This window comes from Monodelphis domestica, chromosome 2 (assembly GCF_027887165.1).
Source record: "Monodelphis domestica isolate mMonDom1 chromosome 2, mMonDom1.pri, whole genome shotgun sequence".
NCBI lineage: Eukaryota > Metazoa > Chordata > Mammalia > Didelphimorphia > Didelphidae > Monodelphis > Monodelphis domestica.
In genome coordinates this window covers 279,880,656-279,902,328 of record NC_077228.1, presented here as the reverse complement: position 1 = coordinate 279,902,328, position 21,673 = coordinate 279,880,656, and the positions used below count along the sequence as shown (strand labels likewise).

At 38.8% G+C, this 21,673-nt stretch overlaps 1 protein-coding gene across 5 annotated transcripts in view; it reads right to left on the bottom strand.

Moving 5' to 3' along the window:
• Nucleotides 1–21,673, bottom strand: part of DAAM2 (dishevelled associated activator of morphogenesis 2) — a 158,104-nt gene that overhangs the window by 104,415 nt on the left and 32,016 nt on the right. The window contains exon 1 of one of the 5 annotated variants that reach the window (XM_056818178.1): nucleotides 11,287–12,282. The exons of 2 other annotated variants lie outside the window; for them this stretch is intronic. The gene's annotated coding sequence lies outside the window, so the exon portion shown is untranslated. Of the gene's footprint in view, nucleotides 1–10,637; nucleotides 10,944–11,286; nucleotides 12,283–21,673 lie in introns of those variants that run through there. 2 more of the 5 variants (XM_056818181.1, XM_056818180.1) reach the window with 2 other exon arrangements.

The window sequence follows — 21,673 nt, the reverse complement described above, 5'->3', positions numbered from 1 at the left end:
AAGAAGGAAACTTAGATGTTCATCTAGCCCAAACTCGTAGTTTTATGGAAAAAAGAATGAAACCCAGAAAGAAATGAATTATCCAAGGTCACACAGTGAGATAGTGAATCCTTTGGGAATCAGTCTATCCAATTACTTGAATTGAGGGGATGGGGGAGAATTGAAGGACCAATGAAACTGAATGGCAACAGGCAGAGGAGTCTTCAGTCAAATAATAGAGAGGAAAGAGGGCTGTTCTAGAAGGAAAAAGCAAGTTATTTGACACCTGGTTGATTAGTGAGTGATAATCCATTCACCTAAGTGAAAGCTGAAATAGGAGAAAACAGGTTTGGGGTTTTTCTTTTATTTCCAGTGGAATAGCAGCAGCAGCTTGTACTCCATCCAATGGTTTGGTCACTTGGGAAAATAATCCTGCTTAATTGTAAAAGGCCATCCAGGTCTATCTTACCTCTTCATTTTCTTTTCTTTGTCCAGTAAAGTCATTGTATCATTTCCAATCCCTACTCATGCCCATTTTCAATATGCTTTTGAATTGGACTCATGGTCAGCTACAACTCTTATCCTTCAACCAGGTAAACTGAGGGAGGATAGACTAGTTTCAATTCACACAAAGCCAAGACCCATGTATCTTGTTTCCTAGACTTGGGCTCCAGATAGCTGGTGAGGTAATGCTGTGCAACACCCCCTCTTCCTCCAGTCCTCTTGTTCCATTAGCCCAGATGGTCTCGGCAGGAGGGAAAATTGCCTGGGAAAGGCCTGAGAGCAAACCCAGACCTCTGTCTCATTCCCTTAAGGCCTGATGTGGCGTGGGACAATAGGTTCCCACTGCACAACTGTGGCTCCTACTCTCCCAGATGCTCTAGGACTCCTGAGGCTCCTCCTTTGCAAATGGAGGAAAGGACATTTCAGCTGCTCATGTTGAGGTCTCTGACTCAGGGACTGATGCTTTAGAATATCGATGTCAGCCCTCCCCACCCCCATCCCTCAGACACTCCTTACATTCACTTGATGCCTGGACATTTGCCAAAGATTTTACAGCCAAATGTGATTTGGGCTGGGAGAGTAAAGAGTTCACTATTTCAGACCAAATGTAAACCAGACTTATGCCCTTCCCCTTATCCCATATGCCTCAGTATAGAAAACTTCCCAAGCCAAACTCCATCAGATACTTCTCCCAGCATAGAAGTCATGACTGCCATTTTTTCTTGATTGGATATTTCTCTTTCCCATTCCACATGAACTTGGAGAGTGAAAGGATCTCAATTGGAGATGGGCATGCTGATCTATGTGACCATGGAAAAGGATAAGCATATACGCTGCTATAAAAATGACCATTATCATTGGTATCTCCAAAGGTCTGTCCCAGGCCCTCTGCTCTTTCCTCTATGTTCTCTCCTTTAGGGATCTGATTGACTCCCATGAGGTAAAATATTATCTTTATAAAGATGACTCCCAAATCTAGTTATCTAACCCTGTTCTTTTACCAGATTCCAGTCCTTCAGACATCACTCTTTTTCTGCTTGAATGAATGTGTACCATGTTGTTGTTCAGTCATTCAGTTATATAAGAGTCTTCAGGACATACCATAGACATCTCAAAATCAAAATGTATAAAATGGAACTCACTGTCTTCACCACTCAATCTGTATCTCCTCTGAAACTTTTCTATTTCTCTTGAGAGTACTTTCCAATAATACGATGACTTCTAAGACCTCCCTTTAGTCTTCCCTCTCCCTCACACCATGAGCCCATAGACAATCCATTTTCTAGTGCTATCAATTCTATCTCCATAACATTTCTTGTACCTCTCTCTTTTTTGTTTTGCTCTATCCTCAAGGCCACTACTCTAATTTAAGTTGTCATCACCTCTTACTTGGAATCTTTGTAATAGCTTCTAATTGACCTCCCTGATTCCAGGCTCTCTTCTCTCCTGTCTAGCTTCCACATGGCCACCAAAATAACATCACAGCACATGATCATGTGCCTCTTCTACCACTGATCATGGCATTCTTCTAACTCAAAAATCTTCAGATGTTCCTTATTGCCCTGAGGACAGAACATCAACTCAAGCTGTCATTTGAAGTCCTTTATATAGTCTGACCTTAGCTTCCCATTCCTGACTTGGTGCATATTATCTTCAAGCCCTTTCCATTTTGGTCAGATTGGACTACTAGCTAGTCCCCAAGATCAGAATTTTGTCTCCATCTTGGTACCTCTGCCCAAGTTGACTCCAAGTCTAGAACATAGGTCCTCCCGACATTTACTTCTCAAAATCCTTATCTTCATGGCTCAGCTAATTCAAAGTACCACCTTTTGGGATAAATTTCCCCACCTCCACCTCAAATTACTTTGTATTCACTTATCTGTGTACCATAAGGACTCTTTTGTTTTTTTTCTTTGTATCCCCAGCATCCAGCTCAGTGCCTGGCACTATAGGATCTTAGCCAATGCTTGTCAAAAGAATGCTGTTGTTAAAAGTGGTCTGCCCTTCCCCCCAACCATAGCATTTGAGCTATCAAAGGTGGAAACTTTAATTTTTGTCTTTGTAGTCATATACTTTGCACAGTGCCTTAATTTTTTTTTTAACTTTATCTTCTGTCTTGGAATTGATACCAAGTATCAGTTCCAAGGCAGAATTGTAGAAAGGGCTAGACAAGTAGGGTTAAGTGACTTATGCAGGGTCACACAGCTAGGAAGTGTCTAAGGTCAAATTTGAACACAAGACCTCCCATATCTAGGCCTGGCTCTCTCTTTACTGAGCCACCTAGCTGTCCTCTTAATGTTGGTTTAATTGACAATAACAGGTACTTTACAAATGTTTGTTTAATTGAAATAGTACATTCTACTCTCAACACTAGTTGTGAGGTCCTGGGGAAGACACTTGAGTTTCAGTTTTCTCATTTATAAAAATGAAGAGTTTGAGGAAAATCTGAGTTCAAATACTGCCTCAGACACTTGGTAGTTGTGTGTCCCTGGGCAAGTCAGTTCTTAGCCTTTGTTTCCTCTTCTGCAAAATGAGGGTGCTATACTAGATAGCCTCAAATGTCCCTTCAAGCTCTTAAATCTGTAATTCTGTCTACAAAGGAAATATAATATTTACCAGATTCTGTCAGATGCTGCTTATGCATAGGAAAATGCCATCTTTTCCTACTAGGAGCTATCTCAAAACCAATCCAGCCAGATAATGCCTTATCTAACCTACATTCTCACTCCACAATCTAAAGTGAACAGCTAGGATTCCCTTCATCATCTTTACCAATTCGGTAACATTCATTATCTATCTCACTTACCTTTGGTAAGTTTTTAAGATTCCTATTCACAACTTGTCCCCTACCCTAAGGATAATTTCCTAATTCCATGCTGTAATGGAAAAAGCATTAAAAAGCAATTACATCCCCAGTGGATAAGTGGTCAAAGGCTATGAAATACAATTCTCAAAAGAAGAATTGCAAACTATGAGCCATATGAAAGAATGCTCTAAACCACTAAAAACAAGAGAAACGAAAATCAAAACAACTCTGAGGTTTTGCTTCACATCCAACAAATGGGCAAAGATGACAAAATATGGGAATAGTCAAATGTTGGAGGAACAGCAGAAAGGTAGGAACACTTATATGCTGTTAGTAGAGCCATTGATGGGTTTAACCATTCTGGAAATTTGAATTATACTTTTAAAAACTGATTAAAATATCAATAGTCTTTGACCCATGCATAGATCTATGTTCCCCCCTTCTCAATAAATTCCAGGGACTCTGTCACCTCCAAGGTGAAATATAAAATCCTCTGCTTGGCACTCAAAGCCCCTCAAAACCACCCCATCACCCCTCTGGTCTTCTTATGCCTTACTCATGTTTCCCTCTATCCCCTTTCATGTGATCTTTGATCCAGACATCCCGGCCTCCTTACAGTTCCTCAAACAAGTCATTCTATCTCTAGAATCCACAAATCTTCACTCTCTGTCCCCTATACATGGAATGCTCTTCTTCCTGATCTCTGCCTCCTGGCTAGGTTTCCTTCAAGTCCCAGTTCAAAGCCTTTCTCAATCCCTCTTAATTCTAATGTTTTCCCTTTGTTGGCTATTTCCTTTTCATTCTGCTTATTAGCTTGTTTATACATAGTTGTTCGCATGCTGTCTCCACTATTAGAACTGGAAGAGACCTCCTTGCAAGAGACCATCTTCTGCCTTCCTTTGTATCTCCAACACTTAACACAGTACCTGGCACATAAATGTTCAAATAAATGTTTAAATTAAATGAATTTAATTCAATTAAATCAATGTTTCATAAATGTTTACTCAGGGGCTCAGAGTTCCTACTGGGAGACACAATTAATTAAAGACAGAAAAAAAGGTCTCATACATACTAAAATATGAAGAGTAGCACTTTTTGTGGTAACAAAGAACTGGAAACAAAGTAGAAGCTCACCGATTAGGGAGTGTCTAAACAAATTGTGGTATGTGGCTGTAAGGAATATTATTACACTGTCAAATATGACAAATATGAAGAATTTGGTGATAAGCAGAACTAGGAAAACAAGATACCCAATGAGTTCAACAGTTTAAAAAGAATGAACATCAACACAACAGTGAACACTGTAATTATAATAACTGGACTTAACCATGGAACCAGGTTGTAAAAATGTATCTTTCCTCCCTTCATTTCAGAGATAGGAAATTACAGGTATAAACTAATACATACTTTTAGGCATAGAGGATATATTGAGTTTTGCTGAACTGCTTATTTTTTCTATTTCTTTTGTAAATCTTTGTTATGTGAGATGGCTTTCTTTTGTTTTTTATTTTTTAAAAAACCCTTACCTTCCATCTTGGAACCAATACACAGTATTGATTCCAAGGCAGAAGAGTGATAAGGGCTAGGCAATGGAGGTTAAGTGACTTTCCCAGGGTTACACAACTAGGTAGTGTCTGAGGCCAGATTTGAACCTAGGACCTCCTGTCTCTAGACCTGGCTCTCAATCCACTGAGCTACCCAGCTGCCCCTGAGAGATGGTTTTCTGAGACAGCTAATAGGACAGTGCCTGGAAACAGGAAGAGTTAAAATATTGCCTTAGAAACTTACTAGCTATCTGACTCGGGGCAAACACCTAATCTCTGATTGTCTCAGTTTCCTCTACTGTAAAAGGGGAATAATAATAGCCCCTACTTCCTAGTGTTGCTAATAAGATCAAAAGTTAATAAGATAAAAATATTTAGAAAGTGTTTAGCACAATGGCTCTGCATATAGTTGACATTTGATAAATAATTTTCCATCCTTTCTCCCTCAATTCCATCTATCCCTTCTTCCCTCTTCCTTCTTTCCTTCCTTTCCTCCTTCCTTCCTTCCCTCCTTCTTTCCTTCCTTCTATCCATCCTTCCATCTGTCCTTCCTTCCTTCTTCCTTCCTTCATTACAGGTAGAAGAGTGGGAAAGATACATTTTAAAATGCAAATGCTGTTAAAGCAAAAACCAAAACAACAAAAACAACAGCAAACCCTACTTTCTTAGCAGGAATGTTGGCAAGGAATGGGTAGTCACATATATAAGGCTTATTCTAAGCACAGTTTTGGCTTCAAAGGCATTGTTCATCAGGTAATACTTATCTTTAATCCATTGCCAATTGACCCACTTTGCCAAAATGACACCACTACAGACAGACGCTTATGTAGAGCTCTGAGTTCCATACCACTTTAGAGAATGTTTGTTGGATCAAACATTTAGATCTTTGTGATTTATTCAGCAAACATTTATTAAGACTTTTGTGTGTAGAATACCTTAATAAGTACTGGGAAAATACAAATTTTAGGTAAGCCATGGTCCTGCTCTCATGTGGTTTATAGTCTAGTAAGGAGGTAAGACACAAATCTAGCTAACTAATATGCAGTATTATATGATGAGTACATTAAGGAGTTGTGAAACAAAGTGCCTTTGAGAAGCCCCAGGGAGAAGGAAGGTTTTTACCAACTGAGAAGATCAGGGTTGCATGGAACAGGAGGGATTCAAATTGGGTTTGAAAGGGTAGGTGGCAATTCAATAAATGAAGAGGGGGAAGGAGGGAATTCCAAGCAAAGTAACTGCATCAGTCGAGGTCTGGTGTGAAGAAATTAGAACTAACTATACAGAGAATGGCAAGTAGTATAGGTCTGCTACAGAGTAAGGATTAATACATAATAAGAATGGAAAGGTAACCACATATCAAACAGATGTTTGATCATCCTCTACCCTAAAGATGACCACACAGATAAATGAATCTCTACAATACATCTTTCCTATTGATTCTACTTATGTAACATCCCTCAGTTCTCACGTCCCCTACTCTCCACTAATACTGACACTGCTCTAGCACACATCATCTCTTCACACCTAGACTATGATATTAGCTTTCTGGTGGTTCTCCTTTCTGGCAGGTCTCCCTGCCTTGAATCTCTCCCTACTCTTAAATGACCTCCCCTCAGCTATCAATTGCTTTTTCTAAGGTACAGATCTAAAACAGCTAACCAGCACAGTAGGTGGAGTGTCAAGCCTGTAGTCAGGAAGATGAGTTCAAATCCAACTTCAGCCACTTACTAGCTATGTTGCCCTGGGAAAACACATAGCCTTGTTTGCCTCAGTTTCCTTTTCTCTAAAATGAGCTGGAGAAAAAAATGGCCTATCACTCTAACTCTCTATGCTAAGGAAACCCCAAAGGAGGCCATGAAAAATCAGGTATGACTGAAATACTATAAAACAACAAAAAGTAGAAGTCTGACCATGTCACCACCTTCCCCCATACAGTAAATGCCAATGGTTCTATTACTTCCAAGATGAACTGTAAAGTTCTCTTATTTACTTTTCAAGCCCTTCATAAAGTGGCCTTATCTTGCTCTTCAAGTCTTTTTTTTTTTAAACCATCACCTTCTGTCTTATAATCAACACAAGGCAGAAGAGTGGTAAGGACTAGGCAATTGGGGTTGAGTGACACTCCCAGGATCACATAACTAAGAAATGTCTGAGGCATTTGAACCCAGGATTTCCCATCTCCAGACCTGGCATTCTATCTACTGAGCAACCTAGCTGCCCTATTTCAAGTCTTTTTACATGTTACTCCCCTCCATATACTCTCTAATTTAGTGACAGTGGCTTCCTTGCTATTACTCCAATAAGTCATTCCATCACTTGACTCCACATATTTTTCCTGGCTATCTCTCAACTCTAGAATGCTCTCTCTCCTCTTCTGAATCCTTTGGATTTCTTCAAGACCCAGCAAAAATCTCACCTTTGAGAAACTTTTCTAAGTACCTCTTAATTCTAGTTTCTTCTTTCCACCAATATATCTTTGATTTATCCTCTATATCTTGTCCATACACAGTTATTTCCATGCTGTCTTCCCATTAGATGGTGAACCCCTTGAGACCAGAGCCTGTTTTTTACTTTCCCCACCATGCCTGGCATGAAAATTAATTAATGCTTATTGATTTAACCCTGCTCAAAACACAAAGCTCCATATTGTCCCCATAATAGATTCAGTGGGGCTAACATCAGCTAAATTTGAAGAAATGGAGTTCAAAGAGAAAAAACAAACATTAGAATGATTTGTTAAGTTACCTATTCTAAAAAGCCCCAGATTATATAAAAAAGAGTAAACCAACCTGTTCACCAGGGTATTTGAGAGTGCTAGAAGAGCTAAAGGTTGCTCCCAAAGATAGTTTTAAAAAACGAGGACTTCTGGGCATTCAAACTATATCTTTGTTTGAGCCATACACCTCTAAACACTATCAATGAATAAACATTTATGAAGTGCCTACTATGTGCACATTATGTGCTAATTACTAAAGGAGATAGCTAAAAAGAAAGGCAAAAGACAGCCCTGTCCTTAAAGACCTCACAATCTAATGAGGGGACTACATACAAACAACTATGTACAAATAAGTTATATACAAGACAAATTGGAGATAAGCAGTAGAGGGAGAGTACTAGAATTAAGAGGACTAGGGAAAGGCTTGGTTAGAAGCTAGAAGGTTGGATTTTAGCTGTGACTTGAACTACCACTTTGATATGTTACTTTACCCTTTCTATAGGTCTTCAAAGACCAAATGACAAAAAATAAAAACAACAACAATAAATAACCTGGAAATTAGCCATCTCCCTATTGGAGCAGCATGTCTTTTCAGAACCTGGGATTTTACCAATACCATTTTCCTAGGTGGACACAGACCCCAGTGGGGATAGAGCATTGTTGGCTGGACAAAGAGATTCACTAAATCCAAAGACATTAGGGCTTCCTTCCTAGAAGTGCAAACTGATACTAATTAAGTAAGTGTTCACTTGGATTTCTTCCTTAAGCATCACTCATCACTTATCTTCTATATCCTTCTTTATTCTGGCCTAACCTAATTCTTGGAAAGGAAACTCAGACCTGAAGGGGAAAGTTTTAAAATAATTCTTTCATATGGTTCCCCCTCCTTCCACCCCCCCTTTCTCTCATCTGGTCTAGTATTTCCATCCTTATATTCCTTATTCTAAAAAAGTCACTTCTACCCCCAATTCTAGCCTGGCCCCAGAAAAGGACCAAACAGCAGTATCCTAAGCACCTTAGCATCTAGTCAAGGGCTTGTCAGGAATGCCAAGATCACTTTGGGCTTCTTCTGAGGAAGGAAGCACCTTCCCTTCCATCCCAATTATCCTTCTCATCCATCCTATCCCATCTCACTGATACAAATAAAACTTCTCTGCTGAAAAGACTATGTTGATCTTCTCTCTAATTCTCTTTCCACTTTTGTTCCCTCACTGGCTTCCAACCTTCTCTCCAGTTCACTGACTTGGCCTCAATACTCCAATCATCCTGTCCAGTCCTGAGGCAGCTCCCGTAAAAGCCCTCACAGACTCGCTCTGTCCAGTATTTAGAAAACTGTCTCTGTCAGGGATTTGGGGTTTGTTTTCTTAATTAACTGAAAACGCTAACATGGGAGCACAGCAGCTGGTAGGGGCCTGGCCTTGGGCGGCTGCTGTAAAAAAATTCTTGCTTTGAAATCTGGAACTATAGTTGTTCCCCCCCACCCCCCCATGCACCACACTGGATGTCAAAACAAACATGGATACTCGATCAGGTGGTGTAGAAATCAGAGCAGGCTCAGATTACAAAGCAAGGGATAGAATTAGCCACAGGACAGTCCTGTACCCAGACATATGGTAAGGTTGTGCTTTCCCTGAATCTCACAGCCTCTGCTGGGGTTCAGGGCCTGAGAAGAAAGATACACTGCAATGGAGCATAATACGAGTGGCAATATTGATTGACATTTCCTTTGAAAGGTGTTTTTAACCCCACATATGCCCATACCTTGCCCATGCCATACCAGGCACTCAAAACAGTAGGGAGGAAGAGAGAGGGAAGGAAGAACAAATAGAAGAGATGAGGAAGATGAAAAGGAGGAGGAGGAAGAGGTGGCAAAAATCAGAAGAATAATGTAATATTAGTGTCTGGGGCATTAATTAAATTTCCTATCACCTCTGTTCCTATGACAAGGCAGTTCTCTTTTACTCTGTTTACAGGCACGGGGAATGGTTGGGTGTGGGGCCTGGAGAGAAAATCTGAATCTGGAGGAAGTGCTGGCTCTAAGTACAGTGGCATCAAGTGGTGTGTCCACAGCCAAGACAACTCAAGGAGTGGTTGGGCTTTGTAATAAATATTGCTTTTCTTGGTTTTTGGCTCAAAGGACAATCTAGCTGCCCATTCTACTTGACCTCTGGTACTGGAAAGAGAAGCTGATGGCTCAGTTGGGCCACCAGGGAATTATTTATATTGGGGATAAAGCCACACACATTTTCCCTTGACCTGCCCTCTTCTCCCAAGGGTACACCCCCACATTTGCCCAGACTATTCCACACCAAGAGGTACAATGACTCACAGAGTCAGTCAAGGAGGAGTTGGAGTTAGAAGCTAGGGCTCCTGACACAGTCCATGTCTATTCACAGACAAATTGAATACTCCATCTAGTTTTTGCAGGTAGAGAATATCTCAAGCCTGGAGTGTGGGAGATAGGGTACCTCACGAAGAAGGTTCTTGCCCCATACCCGCACCCCCATTCTTTTCTTAACTTTCCCAGTTACCACCTCTTAACCATTCCCTGTAAAGGGTTACAATACTCTATAAGAAGAGGAAAGGAGGCAAAGGTAAACTTGCCCAGGTGAGATCAAGGTAAACCACCTTGTCGACAAGGCAGTTAAATACATTCTCAGAATGACTGGCTATGAGAGTGCTCAAGAGCTGAGGTCATAAGTGCTCCTTCACCTCATGGAAAAGTCAAACAGGGTAAACTGTTCCCTAGGTTACTACTCCTAGACATATGTGGTGGAAGTGGGGGAGCTCCATAGCATGCCCAAGCAGCAGCATGGGGAGGGATGGCAAAGGTAGTGAGCTCAGACTCCCTCCCCAGTGTATTAGTGACCTGGGGATCTTCCTCATCTATCTCATCTCCCAGATTTCTACAGCCTGCAATCAGAGAGTTCCTCAAATCTCCTCAGGACTCAGAAGCCTTGCTTCCAGATGACAGCAAGAGACATTGATACTTCATCACTCTTGCCTAGAAATAGTTCTCCCCACTAAGGCACAATTTCCTAAGTTTATTGCCCATATTACACTGGTCCCTGGTTTGAATAAGCCATACCTTCCGCTTCCTGGCATACGGGGTCAGCAACGAGAGACAGGAGCGGAGGCATTTGCCCTCTCAAGCCCTGGGAGAGAAACTGGCACTCAGGCTCTCTAACCAAACTGAAATTCCAATTGCCCCAGCTGCTCACCCTTTCAGCCTCATTCTTCAAGACAGCAAAATACATCCAGCCCCCAGTAGTTTCTCAAATCACCGCTCCCACTGCCCAAATGTCCTTCTTCCAGATTGTAGAGATGAAGTGATCTTTCCTAATTCCTCTTCACCCCCTAAAAACCCACTATGTGCTTCATTCTCTACCCTTTCTCCAATCCACATACACACTTAAGATTTAGGATCCCCCCCCCCCCATTGACACAATTCCTTGTCTTGATGCAGAAAGCAGCTCTTAGGCTAATCAGGGGCTACAAGCATCATATGGCTCCCTTGCTCCTGATGAAAGTCCCCTGAGAAAGCCCTGTTCCCCCATTATATCTGCCTGGCTGAACTCTATCCTCCCCCCACACTCCAACCTCTCCCCCCACCCCCTATGTAGCCCTCCACTAAGAAAAAGGTTGTTGTCTGCAGAGATGATGAATGAGGGCAAAACTTTAAATCTTCCACTTGAGGAGAGAAGAAAAAGAGGATGTAATTTGGGAGTTTTACTTACCAAGTTGATCCAGCTACTTCCCAACTTTCTTTTTACAGATCCTGAGCTCAGTCTTTAAGAATGGCCATCTTGTGTCTAAGAGCCAGAGCCTGGGGGCGGAAGCTGAGGGCAACAGATCAGGGGTGGGGTAGGGGGGTCCTTCCGAGGGCACAGATGCATGAGGATGTTCTGCTCGGTCTCAGGCCTGCTCCCCCCACACAAACTCACTCCAGCGGCTGTTCCTCGCTCCTTCCACTATCCCAGCTCTAACCCAGAACAGCCAGGGGAGGCAGGACTGGCTTGCTACTATGTAAGCTACTGCCTTTCCTTAAAGAGACAGCTCCCCCAAGGGGGTGTGAGGAGGCAGAGGAGGCAAAGAAGGAAGGAGGCTCCCTTCTCCTAATAGGACAGACTCAGAGGGGAGCCCTGGCTCTTTCTGCACTTTTCTCACAGGGACTGAGTCATCTGAGCTGCTCTTCTAGTGTACCAGGCAATGCTTGGCCACACCTACAGACTCCCCACCTGCTTCTGTCTGCTAACAGGCACCTACGGTGCCCTGAGCCATATCAGCCATCAGTAAATATTTGGAATGTCTGCTCTGTATCTCTATACTCGGCACTATGCTAGAGCACTTTGTAAGGTGTGAAGAATGCCACATGGCTCTCTCCTCTGCCCCCTCCCTCAAAAAATAAAACCAAACCCTATCGTCTAATTAAGGGCATTTATTGTTTAGTCATTTTTCGTTTGTGTTCAACTCTTTGTGATCCCTTTTGGAGTTTTCTTGTCAGAAATACTTTAGTGGTTTGCCATTTCCTTCTTCAAGTCATTTTTACAGATGAGGAAACTGAGGCAAATAGGGTTAAGTGACATGCCAAGTGCAACACACCTAGTAAATTTCTAAGATCAGAGCTGAACTCTGGAAGAGGAGTTTCCCTGACTTGGGGCCAGGCACTCTATTTGCTGTTCCACCTAGATGCCCCATTAAGGGCATAGGATATCTCTATTATACATCCTCTGACATTCAAAATAAAAACTTTTTTGAAAATATATTTTTATCTCTGTTTTCACATTCTCACCTTCACCCCTCCAAGAGAACTTCTCTAATATTGTTAGTCATATTTTTGTTAAGCATCAGCTTTGTTTGTTTGATAATTTGTAAGGATCAAATCAGTGTTCCTGGAAGAAAGAGAAGAGGGCATAGAAGTGGCCTGGGCACTTAGTACCACTTCCCACAAGCTGGTAACAAAGAAGTTTGTTGTCCAAGTTGTCTTCCAAAGAAAGGTTTTCCCACTCTTCCCCTCAAACTCATTTCTCTCCATTGCCTGTGCTACTCACCTTTCCCTTTCTCCAACACTCTTTGTTTTGACCCACTGCATTCTCCCAAGACTCCAATTCCTATGGAAGTTCTTTCCTTGCCCAGTTTCCATTCCTGCCCGTGCCTCTTCCAATCTAGCAGGTGAATACCAGTAGTCAGGCAAAAATTATAGAGTGATTTTCACAGCTGGTGTATGTTAAACATTCTGTCTGGGCTGGTCAGCTCAGCAAATTAAATCACAGTGCTATTGAGGCCAAGGTTAGGGGTTAGATCCCCATATGGTCCAGCTTTTCTCAAATAGAGGAAAAAAAACTTCTGGTCCACAGACAGCTATAGTTCTTGGTATTAATTCCAGTCAATCACTAGCAGAGCTTGGAAAGAGGGTAGATAGCATTATCCCAGGATCTCAATCTGGAAGGACCTTAGAGATTATCTAACCCATCCCTTTCATTTTACAGAAAAGGAAACTGAGGCATCAAGCAGGGAAGTAATGTGCCCAAGGTCACACTGCTAGCCAATGTCAGTGCAAAGACAAGAACCCAGGTCTATTAAATTCTGCTGCCGTCTATCATTACTGGAAGAATCACTCAGGATACTTCGTTGATGGAAGTGGATCAGAGAAGGCCAATTTATTCCTCACAAACAATTTCAATTTTTATTGCATGCATCAAATCCTAATTTTCCCTGAAAATAATACAAACTTATGTAGTACCCAGAGGAAAGTAATTCAATCTCCAAATTGAGCCACTTTTTATAGACCAAGACATGCAATAACCCCTCAAGTTTCTTTTTAATGCTATAAAGGGACTGATGGACTAGAGCCTACATTGGAAAAGCATCATGTATTTAGTTTCAAAGACTCTTCTGATTCAGATACTTTCATCTTATTACAAAAGCACCTTTAACTAAGTATTCACCTGAGTTTAGGAGAAATTGACAGCCACGGTTGAGATTCAAGAACTACTCAGCTCTGAGTAGGGATTTGCTCAAGTATCCCAGATTTTGTAGTGAATGTCCACAATTTTCAGTGTCTCTGTCTTGAGATCCTGAGGAGGCTTAAACATGGAATCCAACTATCATTGGATCAAAGGTATAATCTCCCTAGTGAAAGAAATCTCCTTAGAAATTGTTCAGAGTTTTAGTGAGGAATCTGACCCTGGACCTTTCCAAAGAACAAAAGTTTCCACTACAGCAACAAGAATGTTAAACATGACCAAAAAAAAAAGGAAAAAGAAAAAGAAAAAAGAAAACAATTTTCAGTAAGAAATTGAGACCATAAATATCTGTAAGCTAAAAATCAAATGTAAGTTTCTGGTCCTTACTCAGTTTTCCTGTCTGATTTCTGAGTATTAGAAGCACTAGAGATCTTCTGTAGGAAAATAAGCTCATTAAATAATGAATCACAATATTAAAGGACTACTGCTCTGACTAGAAATCAATGGTATCATAGAGTCTGAACCTCTCAAAATATACTATCATTTTTTGTATTTTTATGAAGAAGATGGGTGGACCATGACCATGGAGTAGAGCTGGGGATGCAAGAGAAAGGAATCAAGAATGCCTGCGAAAGGACAGCTAGGTAGCTCAGTGAATAGAAACCCAGGCCTAGAGATGGGTTGTGTTGGGTTCAAATTTGGCCTCAGACACTTTCTAGCTTTGTGTCCCTGGGATAGTCACTTAGCACCAATTGCCTATCTTTTACCATTCTTCTGCCTTAGAACCAACATTTAGTATTGATTCTAAGATGGGAAGATAAAGGTTAAAAAAAGAATGTCTACAAAGCAACATGCAAGCCAAATATATAAATGTAGAAAGGATACAAATAAAAGGAGTGTTCAAAGTTAGATAAATTAATCTCTTTTTCAGGAGTAGTGAATTTTAAGCAGTTTGAAAAAAAGAGAAGAAGGAGATAAACAGAAAGGGAAAGGGCATTCTGGGTGGAGAGATAAGCTTGAGTAAAAACTTGGAAGGAGAAAGTTTTAAGAGCAGGAGAGGTAATAGAATTTACTTAGCTAGCAAAGACAGTCTAAACTGTAGTATCATAAGAACCATATAGGCTAGTTAAGTAAGGATGAGAAGAAGCACAATTATGACTATCCTTGAAGCTCATCCTAACTATGGGTTAGAGTTGACACAAGAGATCACTGGGTACCATTATAACTTCCTACAATGGGAAAACATAATAAGAAATTGGTGTATATGAAGCCAACAAGTAAGAAATGGGGGTGTGTGTCTAGGATTCTTTGCTTCCCAAAGAATGATAGGTACATCTTGAAGAAGCCCCAGCAACTATGCAGTATCTAGGAGCTTATACCATTGATCTATGTTCAAAGATCTTCATTCCACCATGAAAAATAAATAAGCTACTTGTAGAGTCCCTGGATACTTTAACCACAAAATGCTTTGAGGGAAGTCCCATCTTAAAAAGCTTATTCTTCTCTTCACTCACATGGATACTATTCTAGTTCAAACCAGCAGCTTCACCTATTGACTGAACTAACATAATAACATTCTAATTTGTTTCCTTGCCTTAAGTTTATCCCTTCTCCAAAACCTCCTTAACAAAGTTGCTGAATGATACTCTAAAAACAGAGGACTGACCTCTCTGATTCCCTGCTTATGAACATTCAGTGATTCCTTCTTTTTCCCTTTTTCTTTTTCTTTGTTTTTCTTTTTTCAAGTACATGTAGAAATGATTTTTGACAATTGTTTTTTGATATTTTAAAATTCAAATTTTCTTCCTCCCTAAACTCCCTCGCCATCCCTGAGTGGGTTATACCCATACATTCATGTAATGCATATTTCCATATTGCTCATATCATGATAAAAGGTATATATATATATATGTATCACACATGAAACAGAAATCTGATGAAGGAGATATATATATATATATATTATATATATAAAGATGAAATGTTTTGGTCTGCACTCTAATTCCAATAGTTCCTTCTTTGGCTGGGGATAGCATTTTCTTTATGAGTCCCTTGGGGCTACCTTGGAGAGGAGACTTGCTTTGCTGGTAATAGTGTAGTCCACTACAGTTTATAATTGTATAATATTTCTGTGACTGTATACATTGTTCACCTGATTCTGAGCAGTGATTCCTTCTTGCCACTAGAACAAAATATAGACTCTTGTTTGTCATGTAAAGTTCATCATAACTTGGTTCCAACCTACTATAGCCGTAATCATCCCATGAAATGCTTGCATGGATAAGCCTGTGGCCTTGCCATTTCCAATGACATAAGTGTTCAGGCTGAGCCATTGCCCATGGATTGTTGAGCTTGTGACCCTGCCATGTTTTTTGAGACATGTTTTAGTCTTTTGATAAAGACTAACCCTAACCCTAACCCTAACCCAAATGTTTAATGTTAAAGGAATCCTGGAACAAATATGGTGGTCATGGGAAGAGAATATCTATGTGAATTCAAAGATCAATTGTATATCCAAACTGAAATTGATCATATGTGTGTCTGATGCCAATTTTATTAATTTTTTTACCAAGGCAGGTCCTGCCTTTACATAGTTATGAATAGATATACTTATCAATACTACAAAACATTTTTATTGTGACATTTGTTATTAAAGAAGATATGTTCATTTGAAAAGAAAAAAAAGCTTCTGATGAGTTCCTCACATGCCACCTCTCCTTACTTCCCATCCTTATGATGACAGGCTGGATCAAAGTCCATTCTATAGATTTTATTTTTCTCTTATTCTACTTTATTTTTCTTCATTATATATTTGTAAAATTTTGACATTAATTTTTTAAAATTATGAATTCCAAGTTCTCTCCCTTCCTCCCTCCGCTCTCCCATCCTTTAAGAGGCAAGCAATTTAATATAGCTCATACATGTGAAGTCATGCAAAACATATTTCCATATTAGTCATATTACAAAAGAAAACAGATTAGAAAAAAAGCAATAAAAAATAAAGAAAGCAAGCTTCAATCTGCATTTACACACCATCAGCTGTTTCTCTGAAGATGGAAAGAATTTTTTATAATAAGCCTTTTGGAATTGTCTTGGATCATTTTATTCCTCAGAATAGCTGTCATTCACAGTTGTTCATCATATAATATTGTTGTTTCTGTGTACATGTCCTCCTAGTTCTACTTACTTCACTTTTCATGAGTTCATATAAGTCTTCTCATGTTTTATGAACCATCCTGTCATCTTTTCTTATAGCACAATAGTATTCCATCACAATCCTATACCACAACTTTTTTAGTCATTCTCCAACTTATAGGCATCCCTTCAGTTTCTAATTCTTTGCCACCACAAAAAGAGCTGCTATAAATAGTTTTCTACATATAGGTCCTTTTTTCTTTTCTTTGATCTCTGAGATACAGGCCTAGTTGTGGTATTTCAGGTAGTTCAATAATCCTTAAATCATTTCTCCTCAAACTATTTAACAGGTCAGCATTCCCTGCCCTAATGAAATATTTTATATTTTCTTCCTTTTTCCATTCTTTTTATTTTTTTATAACTTGATATCTCATGGAATCATTAGCTTACACTTTCCCAATTCTAAAATTTAAAGAATTCTTTTACTATTTGGTCAATACTGGTTTTTAAACTTATTTCTTCAGTATTTTTGTGTGCCTGCCTCCTTTACCAAACTGTTGATTCTCTTTTAATAATTTTCTTGAATCACTCTCATTCCTTTCCCCAATCTTTCCTCTACCTCTCATTTAATTTTTAAAACCCTCTTTTGAGTTCTCCCAAGAACTCTTGTTGGGCTTATGTCCAATTAATATACTTCTTTCAGGCTTTACTTGTAGCTATTTTGACAGTGATTTCTTCTGAGTATACATCTTCACCTTCTCTATCACCATATTAACTTTTAATGATCAGGTTCTTTTGTTGTTGCTGTTGCTCATTTTCCCAGCCTATTTCTTGATTTGTAATTTTATGTTAAAGTTGGACTCTGCTCTCTTGCTGCTGTTTTCAGAGCTAGTTCTTGGAGTCTATAAATTTTGGGTGCTTTCAGAGTTGAACAGTCTAAGGAGAGGTGTTGTCAGTTCTCTCCTGGCCTATGTTATGGTCTTTCTCCATGAATAAACCTTGTTCCCCTGAAACCACAAGTTCTAGCACTCCTCTTGGCCCCAGAGCTATGGCCCAATACCCTATTTTTCTGCAGCCTCAAGTGCTAATAAGTCTTTCTGCCTTAGAACTTAGAGGATCCCAACTCCCTTGTGAGTGAGCACAAGCACTCTTCTCTGACTTGAAACTGCACCAGAGCCTCTGCTCCTCTGCCCTGAGACCACAACCTAGAGCTTCATATGGGTAATACAACAAGGTCCTGAACCCAGTGCTAAGGTTGCATGTAATCTCTTTCTGACCAATTTCCTCACCCCTTACAATTTTTGAGTTGAAAGCTCTGGAAACTGCTGCCACCACTGTTGCAGTCACCTCCACGATCTGCTGCTGACATTTCTGCCACACCCTCCAAGTCAACCAACATCCCAGCATAACAAATCTTTCCTCTCATCTTCCTAAGTTGTCTTTGGATTGAAAACTGTTTCACTCAAATCTTTCATGGACCCTGCCACTCCAGATTTCAGCTTATTTTTAAATTGTTTAGAAGGGAATTTGATAGAATTCAGGTGCATTCATGCCTCTACTCCACCCTACTCCACCCCCTATTTCTATATATTCTAAAGAAATAGCTTCTCTCATTTTTCTCTTCCTCTCTTAATGTGTGGTTTGGGACTCTGACAGCTTTTTCTTGGATTTCACATGAGGGGATGGGGAAGACATTTCTTCTTCCCCTCCTCCCTAGGTAATTATAGCAGCCACTTGCACATGGCAGCAAGATTATATGCTTGTCTAAATGAGCCTGAACCTGGTCCTCAACTTTCTGACTTCCTCTTTTTTTAGTGTTTCTTTTCCTGAGTACAGGTGACTAAATAGCAACTTTGAGGTGAATGTTTCCATTCTTGGCAGCTACCTTGTAGACTCAAGAGGTTCAAAGTTGTTGAAGTCCAGTGAGTAGCAGTTTCAACAATATCCATCCTAAAGAAGATGACCAGCATCAAGAGAATGAGCCTCGCCCACCCTTTAGTTCAACACAGGATATAAACCTTGAATGAAGACAATACAGAGCTTAAATGAAATTGAAATGTCTATTCAGCTGTCCCACAAAATGCTTCATGTTTTATTGCTTGAAGGATAAACCTTCCAGGAAAGTTTAATAAGATCCATAGAATACTTTTTTCATGCTTTAAATGTTTGTCTATGTGCACTTGCAAGTCTTTTGAAGTTTAAGCATGTTTTTAGTACAGGAAATAAATACAAATCCTATATATGATCTTCTTTGTACACTGAAAATCTTTCTAGAAGAGATTGTATTAATTTTTTTTTTTTAGGAGACACTAGACATGGGCCAAACTTAAGCTTAATTTAAGGGATTATCCCTACAGTTCTACTTTGGAGAATCAAGAAAAGTGAGCCAAAAAAGGGAGACAATTCTCACTTTCTTCTTAGAGGTCAGGTTCCTCCAGGACCAAACCTGGATATGGTGCAGAAGCACCTTAGTGGGAGATGGTATCTCAGTCCCACTAGCCTATGGATTATTAACTTGAAGACCTTATCTGAAAACTTATTTAAATACACTTTAAGGGCTTACTCTGTTTTTCAAATCCTGTGGGTTCAATGATGATCTGAATTTGTTTGCCTTCTTTTTAAAAATCTGAATCTTATTTTATTCTGAATTTAAAGAAAAACTACATATATATACAAAAAAGCCATATACAAAGTAGAATAGAAAAAAAAACAAATATTTGTGGAAAAAGGTCTCCCTAATGTATAGCTTGCTTTTAAAAGATGCACAACAAATCTAATGTGTTCCTTTCAAAGCTGTCTTGCCTGCCTATGTTTCTTTCTGATATTTTCGGTTCACTTCTGTGCATTAAAAAAAATTGTTTCAGTAATCCTTTTTCCTTTCTTTTCTTCTTTTTTTGGCAACCCTTTAGTGAAATCCCACTCTATCCCTCTTGAATCACTTACACTCATATTTTTAAAAAGAAAACCCAAACTTTTATAACAAATTTGCATAATAGGGGGAAACAAACCACACATTTCCTACATGCAGAAATATATGTCTCATTCTCCACCTTTATTCTACCTTCCAGGAGACAGTTAGCATGCTTTCTTTTCATTATTCTGGAATCATGACTGGTCATTACATTAATTAGAATTCTCAGGTCTTTTAAAGTTGTTTTATTTACAACATTGTTATTACTATATAAATTGTTCTGCTAGTTCAGTTTATTTCATCATATATCAGTTGATGCATTTTCCTAATTTTCTCTGAAACTGTACCATTTGCTATTTTTTCCATAGGAAAATCACACTCCATTTTATTCATGTGCTATATTTTTATTCAGCTATTCACCAAATTATGAGTATCCCCTTTGTTTGCATTCTTAAAAAAAACTATTTTGTTTGTTCCATTATTAGGCGAGTTCAGACCTCTATTCAGAATGCTTTATAAAATTTTGCAGGGGTTCATTGGAGAAAATACATTGCTCTATGTTAGGGTATACTGGTAAATATTTAACAAATTACTCTCTATAAAAAGGTACACACAACACTTAAGTTAATCACCATTATAAACATTTCCTCCATCACTTTCATAAGTCTAGATAATTAACAAAATAGTAACTCAAGACCTGATTTATGTTTGTCAATTTTTGAGGTATAAATGCTCACAATGAAAGTATAATAATCAACTGGGCTGATAATAGTCAAATAACAACAACAACAATGATAATAATAGTCACCAGTTTAAGATTGCTTCAATACACTATTGGTCCCATATGTTTCAGGAACCCCAGGAGAGATCTGCTTTTTGTTTAGATCTCTACCTAGGTTGTCCTATTCAATGGTAAGGAATATTTTAATGAAATCATAGAATACCCTATGTGCTAGAGGAATCCAAGAAGGAATTTTTACCCAGAATAATTTGGTTTCTTAACTGAAAGTGAGAATACAATTTTTAGTAAATATCAATTCTCCAATCCCTGAAGAGAGTGTTCTCTGTACTCTGAGAATTCAGCTGGGTCTAGCCTTTTGCTTTGAGTGTGAAGATTTGTTTTTCCTTCTTTCTTCTGTTTTTCATTTTTCTTATTTATTTATTTATTTATTCATTCATTCATTCATTTATTTATTTATTTATCTATCTATTTATTTATTTATTTATTTGTTTATCTATCTATTTATTTATTTGTTTTCTGTTTCTTTTTTTGTAGTTCTTTAGGTAGGAATAGGTTCTTATAAGTACAAAATAGGCAATAACCCATTATAAACTTTGTAATTTTTAAAAAATTAAATTTGTATAACTTTATATTTGAGAGTGATTATACTTTCTAGTTATGATAGACCCGAGTCCTGACAAAAGGTGACTAATTTGGAGATTTTTTAAAAAACAACAATACAAAATATCTTGAGACTTTTTACATAACAAATACCAATCCATTAAAAACTATGTCATAATTATCAAAAGATAAGAATAACCAATTTTTTAAAGGCAGCACAGTGGATAGAGTTCTAGGCCTGGAGTCAGGAAGACTCATCTTCCTGAGTTCAAATCTGGTCTCAGATATTTACTCACTATGTGACGTTGGGCAAGTCCCTCAACCCGTTTACCTCAGTTTCCTTATCTGCAAAATGAGACAGAGAAGTAAATGACAAACCATTCTAGTATATTTGCCCCAAAAAACCCAAATGGAATCATGAAGAATCAGATACAACTGATGACAAAACAACAGTAGCAACTGCATGAAAAAATTACCCAAATCACTAAAAAGAAAAAATACAAATCAAAACAACCCTGATGTTTCATTTTATAATCATTAGATTGGCAGTTGAAAAAAGAGGGAAAATTTCAAGAATTGTAATTCTGGTAAAGCTATCATTTGGTCCTACTTTTCTAAAAATCTGTGAGATCTATAAATCATATATATATATATTCATATATATATATATATACTTAAATCTAAGTTATAGCTTTAAGTTATTCAGGATCTTTTCCCACTTTGGGGGTTCATACAAAAAAGATCACAAAAAGAGGAAAAGCACTTGCATA